General features: G+C 44.8%; 1 protein-coding gene and 1 pseudogene across 1 annotated transcript in view; both read right to left on the minus strand.

Moving 5' to 3' along the window:
- The window catches only part of LOC139264459 (dynein axonemal heavy chain 11-like), a 679,414-nt gene that overhangs the window by 652,687 nt on the left and 11,300 nt on the right, over positions 1-15,427 (minus strand). The window lies entirely within an intron of this gene.
- Positions 4,198-5,175, minus strand: LOC139263717 (pseudouridylate synthase RPUSD2 pseudogene; annotated as a pseudogene).

The following is a 15,427-nucleotide window of genomic DNA, read 5'->3' on the forward strand; positions in this document are numbered from 1 at the left end:
GGAGAATTTTAGCTATGAGGAGAGATTGGATAGGTTGGGATTGTTTTCTTCGAAACAGAGGAGGCTGAGGGGAGACTTGATTGAGGTGTATAAAATTATGAGGGGCCTAGATAGAGTGGAGAGGAAGGACCTATTTCCCATAGCAGAGAGGTCAATAACCAGAGGTCATAAATGTTTTTAAATTGGTAGAAGGGTTAGAGGGGAACCGAGGAGACGTTTCTTCACCCAGAGGGGTCTGGAACTCACTGCCTGAAAGGGTGGTAGAGGGAGAAACCCTCATCGCATTTAAAAAGTGTTTGGATATGCACTTGAAGAATCGTGGTCTACAAGGCTACAGACCTAGAGCTGAAAAGTGGGATGAGGCTGGATAGCTCTTTTTTGGCTGATACAGACACAATGGGCCGAATAACCTCCTTCTATGTCGTAAATTTCTATGATTCTGTGACTCCAATTTACCCGGGCCAGACCCCTCCTCAGCTCACTGAAATTAGTCCTCCTCCATTTAAGTACTTTTGCTCCTCATCTTTCTCCATAACTAATCTAAACCTTATGATACTATGATCATGTCCCCTAGATGTTCCGCCACTGTGACAATTTCCACTTGACCCATTACATTCTTCAGGACATGAATCAGCAATGTCTTGTTCCTCATTGAGCAGGAAAAGTACTGATCAAGAAAATTCTTCAACACACTTCAGAAATTCCTCCCCTTCTCTGTCCTTAAGACAATCACTGCCCCATTCAATGTTGGGATAGTTAAAGTCTCCCATTATCACTACTCTATAGTTCTTGCACCTCTCAGGAATTTCCTTGCAAATCTGCTCCTAGAACATAAGAACATAAGAATTAGGAACAGGAGTAGGCCATCTAGCCCCTTGAGCCTGCTCCGCCACTCAACAAGATCATGGCTGATCTGGCCGTGGACTCAGCTCCACTTACCCGCCCGCTCCCCATAACCCTTAATTCCCTTATTGGTTAAAAATCTATCTATCTGTGATTTGAATACATTCAATGAGCTAGCTTCAACTGCTTCCCTGGGCAGAGAATTCCACAGATTCACAACCCTCTGGGAGAAGAAATTCCTTCTCAACTCGGTTTTAAATTGGCTCCCCCGTATTTTGAGGCTGTGCCCCCTAGTTCTAGTCTCCCTGACCAGTGGAAACAACCTCTCTGCCTCTATCTTGTCTATCCCTTTCATGATTTTAAATGTTTCTATAAGATCACCCCTCATCCTTCTGAACTCCAACGAGTAAAGACCCAGTCTACTCAATCTATCATCATAAGGTAACCCCCTCATCTCCGGAATCAGCTTAGTGAATCGTCTCTGTACCCCCTCCAAAGCTAATATATCCTTCCTTAAGTAAGGTGACCAAAACTGCACGCAGTACTCCAGGTGCGGCCTCACCAATACCCTGTACAGTTGCAGCAGGACCTCCCTGCTTTTGTACTCCATCCCTCTCGCAATGAAGGCTAACATTCCATTCGCCTTCCTGATTACCTGCTGCACCTGCAAACTAACGTTTTTTTGGGATTCATGCACAAGGACTCCAAAAGAGTTTCATGCACAAGGACCCCCAGCTCCCTCTGCACCGCAGCATGTTGTAATTTCTCTCCATTCAAATAATATTCCCTTTTACTGTTTTTTTTTCCAAGGTGGATGACCTCACACTTTCCGATATTGTATTCCATCTGCCAAACCTTAGTCCATTCGCTTAACCTATCTAAATCTCTTTGAAGCCTCTCTGTGTCCTCTACACAACCCGCTTTCCCACTAATCTTTATGTCATCTGCAAATTTTGTTACACTACACTCTGTCCCCTCTTCCAGGTCATCTATGTATATTGTAAACAGTTGTGGTCCCAGCACCGATCCCTGTAGCACACCACTAACCACCGATTTCCAACCCGAAAAGAACCCATTTATCCAGACTCTCTACTTTCTGTTAGACAGCCAATTCTCTATCCATGCTAATACATTTCCTCTGACTCCGCGTACATTTATCTTCTGCAGTAACCTTTTGTGTGGCACCTTATCGAATGCCTTTTGGAAATCTAAATACACCACATCCATCGGTACACCTCTATCCACCATGCTCATTATATCCTCAAAGAATTCCAGTAAATTAGTTAAACAAGATTTCCCCTTCGTGAATCCATGTTGCGTCTGCTTGATTGCACTATTCCTATCTAGATGTCCCGCTATTTCTTCCTTAATAATAGCTTCAAGCATTTTCCCCACTACAGATGTTAAACTAACCGACCTACAGTTACCTGCTTTTTGTCTGCCCCCTTTTTTAAACAGAGGTGCTACATTAGCTGCTTTCCAATCCGATGGTACCTCCCCAGCGTCCAGAGAATATTGGTAGATTATAACAAATGCATCTGCTATAACTTCCGCCATCTCTTTTAATACCCTGGGATGCATCTCATCCGGACCAGGGGACTTGTCTACCTTGAGTCCCATTAGCCTGTCCAGCACTACCCCCCTAATGACAGTGATTGTCTCAAGGTCCTCCCTTCCCACATTCCCGTGACCAGCAATTTTTGGCATGGTTTTTGTGTCTTCCACTGTGAAGACCGAAGCAAAATAATTGTTTAAGGTCTCAGCCATTTCCACATTTCCCATTATTAAATCCCACTTCTCATCTTCTAAGGGACCAACATTTACTTTAGTCACTCTTTTCCGTTTTATATATCGGTAAAAGCTTTTACTATCTGTTTTTATGTTTTGCGCAAGTTTACTTTCGTAATCTATGTTTCCTTTCTTTATTGCTTTCTTAGTCATTCTTTGTTGTCGTTTAAAATTTTCCCAATCTTCTAGTTTCTCACTAATCTTGGCCACCTTATACGCATTGGTTTTTAATTCGATACTCTCCTTTATTTCCTTGGTTATCCACGGCTGGTTATCCCTTCTCTAACCACCCTTCTTTTTCACTGGAATATATTTTTGTTGAGCACTATGAAAGAGCTCCTTTAAAGTCCTCCACTGTTCCTCAATTGTGGCACCATTTAGTCTGTGAACCCAGTCTACTTTAGCCAACTCTGCCCTCATCCCACTGTCGTCCCCTTTGTTTAAGCATAGTACGCTCGTTTGAGACACTACTTCCTCACCCTCAATCTGTATTACAAATTCAATCCTTTATCTCCTTTCCACTATTTGGTGGTCTATAAAATACACCAAGTAGCACAATAGCTTCTTCATTGTTTCTTAACTCCAACCAAATAGATACTTTGACCTTTTAAGGACATTCTCTCATTCTAGCACTGTAACATTTTCCTTAATCAAAACTGCTACCCATCCTCCTTTTTTCCTTCCCTATCTTTCCTTGAATACCTTGTACCCAGGAATATTAACCATCCACTCCTCCCTTTTTTCGAGCCAGGTCTCAGTTATCACCACTACATCATATTCCTACGTAGCTATTTGTGCCGCAGCTCACCAATCTTATCAATCACACTTTGTACATTTACATACATGCACTCCAAATCTTACTTAGACCTGTTTGTATTTTCAATTATCTCATCTAATTTTGTATTATTTCCAACTCTTAACTATCTCTCCCAGTCCCCTGTGCATCTTGTCTCTACTTTTTAATATTATGTCTTGCCAATTAGTTTAAACCCTCCCCACAACACTCGTTAACCTGCCTGGGAGGATTTTTTTTTCTTCTTGGCACCACTGTACTTTATTTTGCCCGGTCATATACAGTAAACAAAATACAAACAGAAAACAGGAACTGAGGTAAAATCATAAAATGCCGTTAAATAATCCAAAGATCAATCACGGCGGTTAATAAACATCGTACTGTCGCCATGTCTGGTCAGATTACAGCGAGGATGCCATCAGGAGTGCAGTATAGCAACAGCAATGGTCAGCAACTGTGGTGTTCATTTCCGAGCCTCCTCTCTGGGTACGGATTCACGGGCATTGGCCAACTCGCTCCCCCATACCTTATTCCACAAGTCCAGTAGGTAGGCTATTGAACTGCAGAGGCCATCACAGCCAAGACCAATCATTTCCTCACCCCATGCTCATGCTGATACTTCCCAGGAATCCTAGACCTCCCCTTCCCAATCCATGGTATACTATCAATCAGGATATGGAGGCCCAGTCACCCTGTCTTCGTCAGCGAGGGGGTCACAGCAGACCAACAAAATTAGCAGTCAGACCGAGTGCAGGGGGCCTTCAATAGCATTTTCATAGATAAAATAGCCTGATGCCTCTTTCTGCATGGAACTGATTGAACTTGCATTTATACACGAGACACAAGACTTCAGTTCCAGCATCTCTGTCACACCCACACAGTTGCTGAACATTCAGGCCTGCGCCCGTCTGTACACTTGGTTTGTGGTCAGTACTTGAGTCCTCCTGCCAGTCAGCAGCAGCCCACCTGGGCAGCTTTGAGCAGTACTCCCAGTCCAGCCCTTTGTAGCGCAAGGCGTGCAGGTACATGACCAGGTCCTTCGCAGACGGGTCCTTCCGAACCAGCTTGCACTCGCCACAAAGAGCGTACTTCACTGCTGCTGGCTTCTCCACCTGGCCACTCGCGGTGACCTCGGTGACTGCCAGAGCGCGGCCGTCTCCTGCTTTCCCCACTCGCTCCTCAGCAGCCTCGCTGTTCTCGTCGGTAGTCCTTGCGTTTTCACAGGCTTCAGTCGGGCCATCGAGTGGCTCGGTGGAGCTCCCCGTGTTGTCGGTGCTGCTCTCTTCCACGGCACAGCGCTGGTCCTCTTCTGGGAGATCCAGGTTCTCTTTCGACCTGTGACCGTCCACCAGCGCTTCCAACAGCTCCTCATCCGATTTGTCCAGCTTTCCCCCTCTGCCCCTCTGGGGTCCCCAGGCCTCGGTGTTGTACACGGGGTCATTAACAATAGGGTGACCCACGTACTGGAGGTGGACTCGGATCTGGTGAGTCCGCCCGGTGTAAGGGAAGCACCGCACTACACTGGTCCTGCCGTTATAGCCCAGTTTCTGGAACATGGTCCGGCACGGTTTGCCAGTGGGGTCCACACGGCACACACAAACCTTGTAGGAGACAACTCGGATGGGTTCCTCACACGTGATCTCACCGTCTGGAAACTCTCCCTGCACTCGACATACATACTCCTTCTGCACCGGTCTCTCTCGCACTTGCTGATCCATGGTCCCAGCTCTGTTCAGGTGCAACCCGTTCATCTCGACCATGTCCCTCCTGCCACAGAACTGTTCCCAATGTCCCAGGAATCTAAAGTCCTCCTTCCTGCACCATGTCTCTCCTCACACAGTAACCTACCATATCTTCCTATTTCTGCTCTCACTAGTGTGTGATACTGGGAGTAATCCAGAGATTACTGCTCTTGAGGTCCTGTTTTTTTAACTTCCTCCCTAGCTCCTTAAACTCTGATTACAGGACCTTAACCCTCTTCCTCTCTATGTCTTTGGTTCCAACATGGACCACGACTTCTGGCTCCTCCCCTTCCTCCGCAGAATGTTCTACACTTTCTCCGTGATGTCCCTTACCCTGACACTAGGGAGGCAACATACCATATGGGTCTTACGTCAACGGTAGCAGAACTGCTTATCTGCTCCCCTGACTTCTGAATCCCCAATTACAACTACACTTTATGGTAGCCCCCCAGTGCAGTTCTTTGCCTCACAGTGCCAGGCTCAGGACTGAACTCCTTCGAGCTGTCGTCACCCTTACCAGTGGTCTGAGAATGCCACATTGCCGGAGGATTCCTGCACTGCCTGCTTCTTCCAACTGTTCCGGGTAGCCACCCACTTGCTATTTTGAACTTTATCTGGCTGTGGAGTGATCTCCTCCTGGAACCTGTGATCCGGAAAACATTCATCCACCCGTATGCCTTGCAGTAAATCCAGCTGTCCCTCAAGCTCAGAAATGGTAATGAGGGGCTGACCTCATTTAAGCCTTGCACTGGGAATGTCATGAAGGGCAGCCCACTGAATCCTGAACATGTTGTTCAAATTTAACAGGATGTGGACATTTAAAAGTGTCACAGCAATTTTCAGCCTTGCAAAGGCTGCCCGGTGGGAGGGGTTGGGGGGAGAGCTAATGGATGGAACTAACAACTGAGAAAGCTTGAAAGAACGGGCATGAAATGGTATCTGTAAATAATAAGAGTGGCACTGCCACCAACCCGTTTCAGGGACGGTGAAGCAGACATTCTGCTACATGCGGTGAGTGAGAGAAGACTTGTCCTATTTGGCACTCTAGATAGCTCAAGGCACGGCCTCCAATGTTGGGACGATGGGAATAGGGAATAAACAAAAAGCCAGAGACTGAGGAAGGTTATGTAGACAGACAGGGGTGAAACCATGAAGGGAATTAATTGTGTTCTTCTTTCTAGTTTCTCGAAAAACTTGATCCTTGAAAATTCCCTGAACGAACATTTTGGTAATATTGTGACATCTCAATATTAGCAACATGGTCGGATATCATCCACAACATGGGGTAGATCTTGACTTTGTGCGAGAGTGTGACCTCAATGGAAATTAAAGCAGGGAGAAATATAAAATGGGCTGCCGATTCACTATCACTCGGTTTACGCTCACGTAAAAAATTAAGATCTAACCCATATGTCCGAATGGGTATTGCTAGTGGGCAAGGTTCCTCGCCGGGACTGAGACTTAAGAAAATCCTACAGTATACATATCAAAACTTATTGAGGATTCCACTGCATCATCGGAGCACAGACATGTAGCAAGTGCTGCTAGGTTGCCACTGATGTCTCAACCATGACCGTCATGAAGTTTTATGTAATCTCTCACACAAATCTCTTCCTTGTATATATGTCTTCTGTGCAATATGTTATTGGAAGTACAAACAAATAGCCATAAAACAGTTTTAGCTGTGATTGTACTGGTGATGGTTACTTGTTAGCTCCATGGTGACAAGTGCATAAAACAAAACAGGTGAAACAGACAAGGGCTTTGCTATGTTTGTACACAACTGAAAACTAGTAGCTTAATCTGGCCTAGAGTAAAGAAAGAACATGTTACAATCTTGTCCGATGCCTGAAAATGATATTTCCTTTGACCACCCCCACTCCCTCCACCAACCCAAATAAACAAAACAAGGAACAGAAAATAGACATCATACTTCTGATCAGTTAGCCCAAAAGGGAAAAAAAAACTTATTTGGTATATTTTCTTCAATAACAAGAAACACAAAGTGAAATTTTAGTCTTTCTGCTTATAATCAAATGAATCAACAATAAACCATTCAATTTGTGAGTGAACATGTCGCCATTATTGTTTCTGGGAGAACTGATTGTACTGGAGAGCTGACAGTTTGAAAGATTTATATTTATATAGCGCCTTTCACAACCACCGAACAACCAACAAAGTACTTTTTGAAGTGTAGTCACTGTTGTAATGTGGGAAACGCGGCAGCCAATTTGCACACAGCAAGCTCCCATAAACAGCAATGTGATAATGACCAGGTACTCTGTGTTTGTTATGTTTATTGAGGGATAAATATTGGCCAGGTCACCGGGGATAACTCCCCTGCTCTTCTTCGAGATAGTGCCATGGGATCTTTTACGTCCACCTGAGAGCGCAGATTGGGCCTCGATTTAACGTCTCATCCGAAAGACAACACTTCCGACAGTGCAGTACTCCCTCAGCCTAGATTTATGTGCTCAAGTCCCTGGAGTGGGACTTGAACCCACAACTTTCTGACTCAGACGAGTGTGCTACCCACTGAGCAAGTGCTGACCTAAAGAACAATGATTTGCAACATCAGAGGGTGTCATTTTAATGCTGTGAGGTAAGAAACTGCTATGTACATCATTAAGGGGGAAGTTGACAGATTTCCAGCATCCGCAGTATTTTGCTTTGTATTCATCATCATCATAGGCGGTCCCTCGAAACGGGGATGACTTGCTACCATACCAAAAAAGGATGAGTTCACAGGTGTTTCAATAGAAACACAGAAATTTAGAGCACAGGAGGAGGCCATATCGGCCCATTGTGTCCGCGCCAGCCGACAAAGAGCCGCACGGCCCTTGGTCAGCAGCCCTAAAGGTTACATATAAACCAATGAACAATGATGGAAAGGCAAAGGGCACCCAGCCCAACCAGTCTGCCTCACACAACTGTAACACCCCTTATACTAAAACATTCTACACTCCACCCCAACCGGAGTCATGTGATCTCCAGGGAGAGGCAAAAACCAGATAAAAACCCAGGCCAATTTAGGGAGAAAAAATCTGGGAAAATTCCTCTCTGACCCATCCAGGCGATCAAAACTAGTCCAGGAGATCACCTTGGCTGTATTCTATACCCTGCAGTACTTACCATTATATCTACACCATCCAACAAAAGGTCATCCGGTATCCCAATTACCAGCTCTAGGTCTGTAACCCTGCAGGTTACTGCACTTTAAGTGCCCATCAGCCATCTCTTAAAAGTGGTGAGGGTTTCTGCATCCACCACATTCCCAGGCAGCAAGTTCCAGATCCCCACAACCCTCTGCGTAAAGAAACCCCCCTCAAATCCCCTCTAAACCTTCCAGCAACCATCTTAAAATTATGTCCCCTCATAATAGACCCCTCCACCAAAGGAAATAGACCCTTACTATCCACTATGTCCCGGCCCCTCAATATTTTGTATATGTCAATGAGGTCTCCTCTCAACCTCCTCTGTTCCAATGAGAACAAACCCAGCCTATCCAATCTGTCCTCATAAATAATATTCTCCATTCCAGGCAGCATCATTGTAAATCTCCTCTGCAGCTTCTCTAGTGTAATCACGTTCTTCCTATAATACGGCGACCAGAACTGCATGCAGTACTCCATCTGTGGCCTAACCAAAGCATAACCTCCCTGCTCTTATATTTGAGTATAGGAGCAGAGAGGTCTTACTGCAGTTGTACAGGGCCTTAGTGAGGCCTCACCTGGAATATTGTGGTCAGTTTTGGTCTCCTAATCTGAGGAAGGACGTTCTTGCTATTGAGGGAGTGCAGCGAAGGTTCACCAAACTGATTCCAGGGATGGCTGGACTGTCATATGAGGAGAGACTGGATCAACTGGGCCTTTATTCACTAGAGATTAGAAGGATGAGAGGGGATCTCATAGAAATGTATAAGATTCTGACGGGACTGGACAGGTTAGATGCGGGAAGAATGTTCCCTTTGTTGGGGAAGTCCAGAACCAGGGGACATAGTCTTAGGATAAGAGGTAGGCCATTTAGGACTGAGATGAGGAGAAACTTCTTCAGTCAGAGAGTTGTTAACCTGTGGAATTCCCTGCCGCAGAAAGTTGTTGATGCCAGTTCATTGGATATATTCAAGAGGGAGTTAGATATGGCCCTTGCTGCTAAGGGGATCGAGGGGTATAGAGAGAAAGCAGGAAAGGGGTACTGAGGGAATGATCAGCCATGATCTTATTGAATGAGGGTGCAGGCTCGAAGGGCCAAATGGCCTACTCCTGCACCTATTTTCTATGTTTCTATGTTTCTATTCTATGTCTCGGCCAATAAAGGCAAGCATTCCGTATGCCTTCGTAACCACCTTATCCACCTGGCCTGCTACTTTCAGGGATCTGTGGACAAGCACTCCAAGGTCCCTTTGTTCATTTACACTATTAAGAGGCCTCCCGCTTAATGTGTCTACCCTTTCCTTATTAGCCCTCCCAAAGTGCATCACCTCACACTTCTCTGATTTAAATTCCATTTGCCATTGCCCTGCTCACCTGACCAGTAGATTGATATCCTCCTGCAGCCCATGACTTTCCTCTTCATTATCAACCACACAGCCAATTTTAGTGTCGGCTGCAAACGTCTTAATCATACTCCCTATTTTCAAATCTAAATCGTTGATATATACCACAAAAAGCAAGGGACCCAGTACTGAGCCCTACGGAACCCCACTGGAAACATTCTTCCAGTCACAAAAACATCCATCAACCATTACCCTTTGCTTCCTACCTCCAAGCCAATTTTGGATCCAACTTGCCACTTTGCCCTGTATCCCATCGGCTTTAACCTTCATGACCAGTCTACCATGTGGGACCTTATCAAAAGCCTTTCTAAAGTCTATATATACTACATCATACGCACTACCCTCATCGGCCCTCTTGATTGAATTTTTTGAGGAGGTAATCAGGTTAGTCAAACATGATCTTCCTTTAACAAATCCATGCTGACTGTCCCTAATTAATCCTTGCCTTTCCAAATGCAGATTTATCCTGTCTTTCAGGATTTTTTCCAATAATTTTCCCACCTCTGAGGTTAGGCTGACAGGCCTGTAATTACTTGGCCTATCCCTTTCTCCCTTATTAAACAAAGGTACTACATTAGCAGTCCTCCAATCCTCCGGCACCATGCCCAGATCCAAAGAGGACTGGAAAATGATGGTCAAGGCCTCTGCTATTTCCTCTTTTACTTCGCTCAATAGCCTGGGATGCATTTTATCCGGGCTTGGGAACTTATCTACTTTCAAAGCTGCTAAACCCCTCAATACTTCCTCTCTCACTATATTTATTTCATCCAGAATATCACACTCCTCCTCGATGAAGGACCCGAATTACATCCTGAAGAGTGGAAGATGCCTTTGCGTGGATTTTTTTAACGTGTCGTGGCTGTTGCACACCAGCCACCACACAGGCTTGATAGAGCTAGGTCTTGGTCCAGTGGCAAGGATTATCCAAGACAACTGGAGATCAGCTCTGCTGCACGGACCTAGTCCGTACACATATCGCAGTGTGGGCTGGCCTGTGCTGCCCCTGGCCCAGAACTCATGCCTCCCCTGGGCCCCGATCATGTCCCTCTTTAGTCTCTCACCAAATCCATACAGTACAAATGCTCCAATCACCGACCTGGACCTTGATGATGTCACTCTTCGCTGCCGTCACCCTTCTGCACCAGCTCGCGCTGCTCCCTGGAGTAGTATGCTCCACACTGCTCCAGAGGCCTTCACACCGTTCCTTTTATGGCCCCGACCTGCCGCTGGTGTTCTCACATAGGTCGGGGCCTCCACAATAGACAGCACTAGTGAAAAGAGGCAGGCCACTGCATTGATGCAGTTTCTAATGTCGGCTGCACCATCAGGGAAAGGTCTATTAGGGTCTAATGAGGTGATTTCAATCTACCTGCCTAGGCAGGCGGGCAGTTTAAATTAGTTGCCAGACCTACCCATCAACACTCTGCATCTGTTTTCTATTTTAACTTCTTTTGAGCAGGCGGCAAAAATATTAGTGTTTAATTCACTACACTTCTCTTCCAGGTCCACTCACCTTAAAGAATTTCCATTTGTCTCTTTTATCTTGTCCCTCCACCCCACCACCCCCTCCCCCCGGCCCCCGCCTCTACACTTGTTTAAAACATGGTATATCTCTAATTTTTTCCAGTTCTGATGAAAGTTCATCGACCTGAAATACTAACTCTATTTGTCTCTCTACAGATGTTGCCTGACCTGCTGAGTATTTCCAGCATTTTCTGTTTTTATTATTGGAAAACTCTTGTCATATATAAAATCTTGCAATGCAAAAAAGTCAGTACTTCAAAGTAACCTGAATTAATAGAGAGAAAAATGCAGCAAAAAATTAATAATTAATGTAGTACAGTGTCAAACAGGTTTTAAAAATGCAAAATGGCCTCAAGACACTTTTTAAAGTACCTTAAATTAATTTAAATATTTATACTGTGCCGATGCCGCTAACCCTGCTCTCTAAACAATTAAATTGTAAACTGATGGACAAAGGATTAGCACAGGTGTAACCACATCTGCCTGGTACAAGAGCTAAAGTTCCAGCCAAACAGTATGAATGGGGCATGGCCTGGCAGGAATCCATACAGTACAAATGCAGCATCAGTTTCATTTTTGCCTTAGTCAATCTTCCCTGTGGGGATTCATTCTTTATTTCCCATGCCTTGTCACTATTTCATTTAGTTTTTGTTCACCTTGTATCTTGGATTAATTTAACTGAAGTCTAATGGATGGAAAGTTAAAGGCAGCACACCTGCAATTCCCCAATCCATGCTGGCTGTGGGCTACGTACCTCAACACAAGCAAGGATACACACAAAAAAATCCATCTTTATGTCTCAATCCTGGTGGAGGCAGAGAGGTACAGTTCTGTGCTCTCAGTTCACTCCAACACAAAGTTCCTCAGCAGGTGACTACTGACCAGCAGGTAAACAGTGCAGAGAGCAGCTGCACACAGTCACAGTTATTTTCTGCACTCTCACAAACAGTGGCAGCAGAAAAAAAGCAAAGCTTTAAGAAAATATTGCCGGTTTGAGGAACAATCAATTTTTCCTTTGATATGGGGGCTTTGGGGTAATGACCAATGCAGACATGGTGCCTCAGGTGTTTCTGCAACATGCCTTTGTTATCCCGTCATAAATTCTTCATCATCTAAATCAATATCATTATAAAACAGTAGCTTGGCCTCAGCTTGAGTAATGGCTTGGAATTTGCGATTGGGATGACGATGAATTGTCAGCATTCACCATCATTCTGCCTTTGAAACTGACTATAACTTTGGGATTTGCACATGTGCAGGCTGTGCTGTGCCCGTCACACAGAGCCAGCAATCAGTGTAATCAGCCAAATCAGTGAAAATGACAAAAACTTCAGCACTTCAACAGGAAATACGCTGTTAAATTCCCCACTAAATGTTAGACCCAAAGGGATTAGGTGTAACTGGGATTTTAACATATTGACCGATGACTGCTAAACAAATGTTAAGGGCCTGGAAAATTAATTTAAATTTTGAGCAGTGTGAAATTTGTCCATTTTAATAAAAATTAAAAATTTGAAGAAACGTCTCAAAAAAAAATCTTTAATTTTTTTGAAGTTTGTCCATCATTATTTCAGGTTTCCCTTTGCCCCATGTGTGCCCCAATCTGTATTTTGCTCTCTCTAACATTTTTTGAAAGTTTAAGAGCTTACTCACGTTCTTGTTCACGATGTGTGAGAATTCTGCGTTTTGATTGGCTGCTTAGACCGCCTGTTGACATCACAGTAGCTCAAAAAAGGGGATCCCACTAACTTTTGTTGATTTGAATTGAAGGTTGGAAAACCTGATATTCTCAACACAGGGATCAGTTATCATTATGCGAATTGCGTTCAATGCTGCACACCAAAACAGTGGAGTGTTTGAAAGCACGTCCTCTAGTCTCATTCTCAATTTCTGCTTTCCCTCCCAGAGCCGCGTGGGCCTGTTAACACTGCAGCAACGTGCCACAATGAAATTCCTCCCACCCCCTGCTGAATAGGCACCCCAGTTGCACCAAAACAACAAGGATACCCGCTCAAAATATACCTAGGTGAATGAACAAAAATGCAGTAAAGATATATTTCAGGAAAATTAACAGACGCAGATAACACCTATCAAATTTTTGCATGTGTTTGTCAGAGCCTTGCAACTGCGAAAATGATGAAAATATTTAGATTGTGGGCATCAGATTGGTTGAAACCCTGATATTATTGACAACTCCTATAACCATGATGATAATCTTCCGAGAACTAGCACTGCGGAGGAGGGAATTCCATGAGTGAGTCATTCCATGGAACTCGTGTGCATCTTAAGGGCTGATGGAATTGGAATTATAGAAATCTGTAAAAAGGCAAAGTGCTTTCCCTCTCAGTTGATGAGTTCCGTGTAGCATGAAAAGGTTTAATAAGGGGAACACTGTCCCAAAAGCTAATGGACAATGCACCACATGATAGGATATTGAACTATACAGAACAAGAAGTTCCCAAGTTCAACCCCAGGTGCATGTTGAGTTGGCAAATTTCAGCTGGAGTAATAACGCAAGTGCCACAACTGGTCTCAGGCAGAGGAAGGACCCCTGCTGAAGGGCAAGAATAGGTTACCAATTGACAACAGGATCAGGCTTTGCTGTGATATTCCCCCTCCCAAATTAACTAACCTGCCAGCAGTCAATGTTCAAACTTACAGATGAAGCAAAACAACTTACATGAGGTATTGGAGCTCTCCTGTATTCCATAGAAACATACCCCAGCATGGATCACTTCCCTCAGGAGAAGAGTCAGAAGTTAATTAAACTTGAAACAAAAAAGTGCCAGGGGATGATATTTATCTTAAATAATAGAAGGTAATATGAAAATGTTCCTTGATTTTCCATTCCTATGAGGAAATATTCATCTGTCATGCAAATTCCATTTATAGTATGAGATTATCTTCAAACAGCTCAAAGCTTTATCAATATGTACTTATACAACTAAATTCTGAACTAAAAAGTGCTGATTTATGAAAATGGTGCACAACAGCTGTACTAGCCTACAGCATCTAATCAGTTTTATCGTATATATGTGTGTGCTGGTAAGAAGGCAGACATAGAGCGGAGATTCAACATCGCTTCCAGTGCGCCAGTGCAGCCTTTGGCCGCCTGAGGAAACGACTGTCCGAAGACCAGGCCCTCAAATCTACCACCAAGCTCACGGTCTACAGGGCTGTAGTAATACCCGCCCCCCTGAATGGATCAGAGGCATGGGCGATATACAGAAGACACCTCAAGTCGCTGGAGAGATATCACCAACGGCGTCTCCGCAAGATCCTGCAAATCCCCTGGGAGGACAGGTGCACCAACATCAGTGTCCTCGCCCAGGCTAACATTCCCAGCATTGAAGCACTGACCACACTCGATCAGCTTCGCTGGGCAGGCCACACAGTTCGCATGCCAGACACGAGGCTCCCTAAGCAATTGCTCTATGCAGAGTTCCTTCACGGCAAACGAGCCAAAGGTGGGCAGCGGAAACGTTACAAGGACACTCAAAGCCTCCCTGGTAAAGAGCAACATCACCACTGACACCTGGGAGTCCCTGGCCGAAGACCGCCCTAGGTGGAGAAAGTGCATCTGGGAGGGCGATGAGCTCTTCGAATCTCAACGCCGCAAGCGTGAAGAGGTCAGGCGTGGGCAGCGGAAGAAGCGTGCGGAAAGTCAGTCCCACCACCCCCCCTTCCCCCGACGAATGTCTATCCCACCTGTGACAGGGTCTGTGGCTCTCGCATTGGACTGCTCAGTCACCAAAGGACTCACTTTAGGAGTGGAAGCAAGTCTTCCTCGATTCCAAGGGACTGCCTATGATGATGATATGTGTGTGCATATATTTTAGACACCATTCACATTTTATCAAATTAATTTTGTAAGAGGTTCAACTTTCTATGGATGACAACAAAATAGCAAAATCCAATTCAGTCTTCTTTGCAGTACAAAACAGGTATAGATCGCTAATGGAAATAGGTATGGACTACCTTTTGCATAGCCTCTAATGATCGTCAAGCTCCGCTATGGTCCCTATAAACTTCGCATAATTGCTTAAAATCTTCTTCTTAGGCAGTCCCTCAGAGTCGAGGATGACTTACTTTCACACTAATACAAGTTCTAAGGTGACTAATGAGTCTACTGCAGGATCTACAGATTCTGTCACAGGTGGGGAAGCTGGTGGTTGAGGGACG

Source organism: Pristiophorus japonicus, chromosome 5, assembly GCF_044704955.1.
Source record: "Pristiophorus japonicus isolate sPriJap1 chromosome 5, sPriJap1.hap1, whole genome shotgun sequence".
NCBI lineage: Eukaryota > Metazoa > Chordata > Chondrichthyes > Pristiophoridae > Pristiophorus > Pristiophorus japonicus.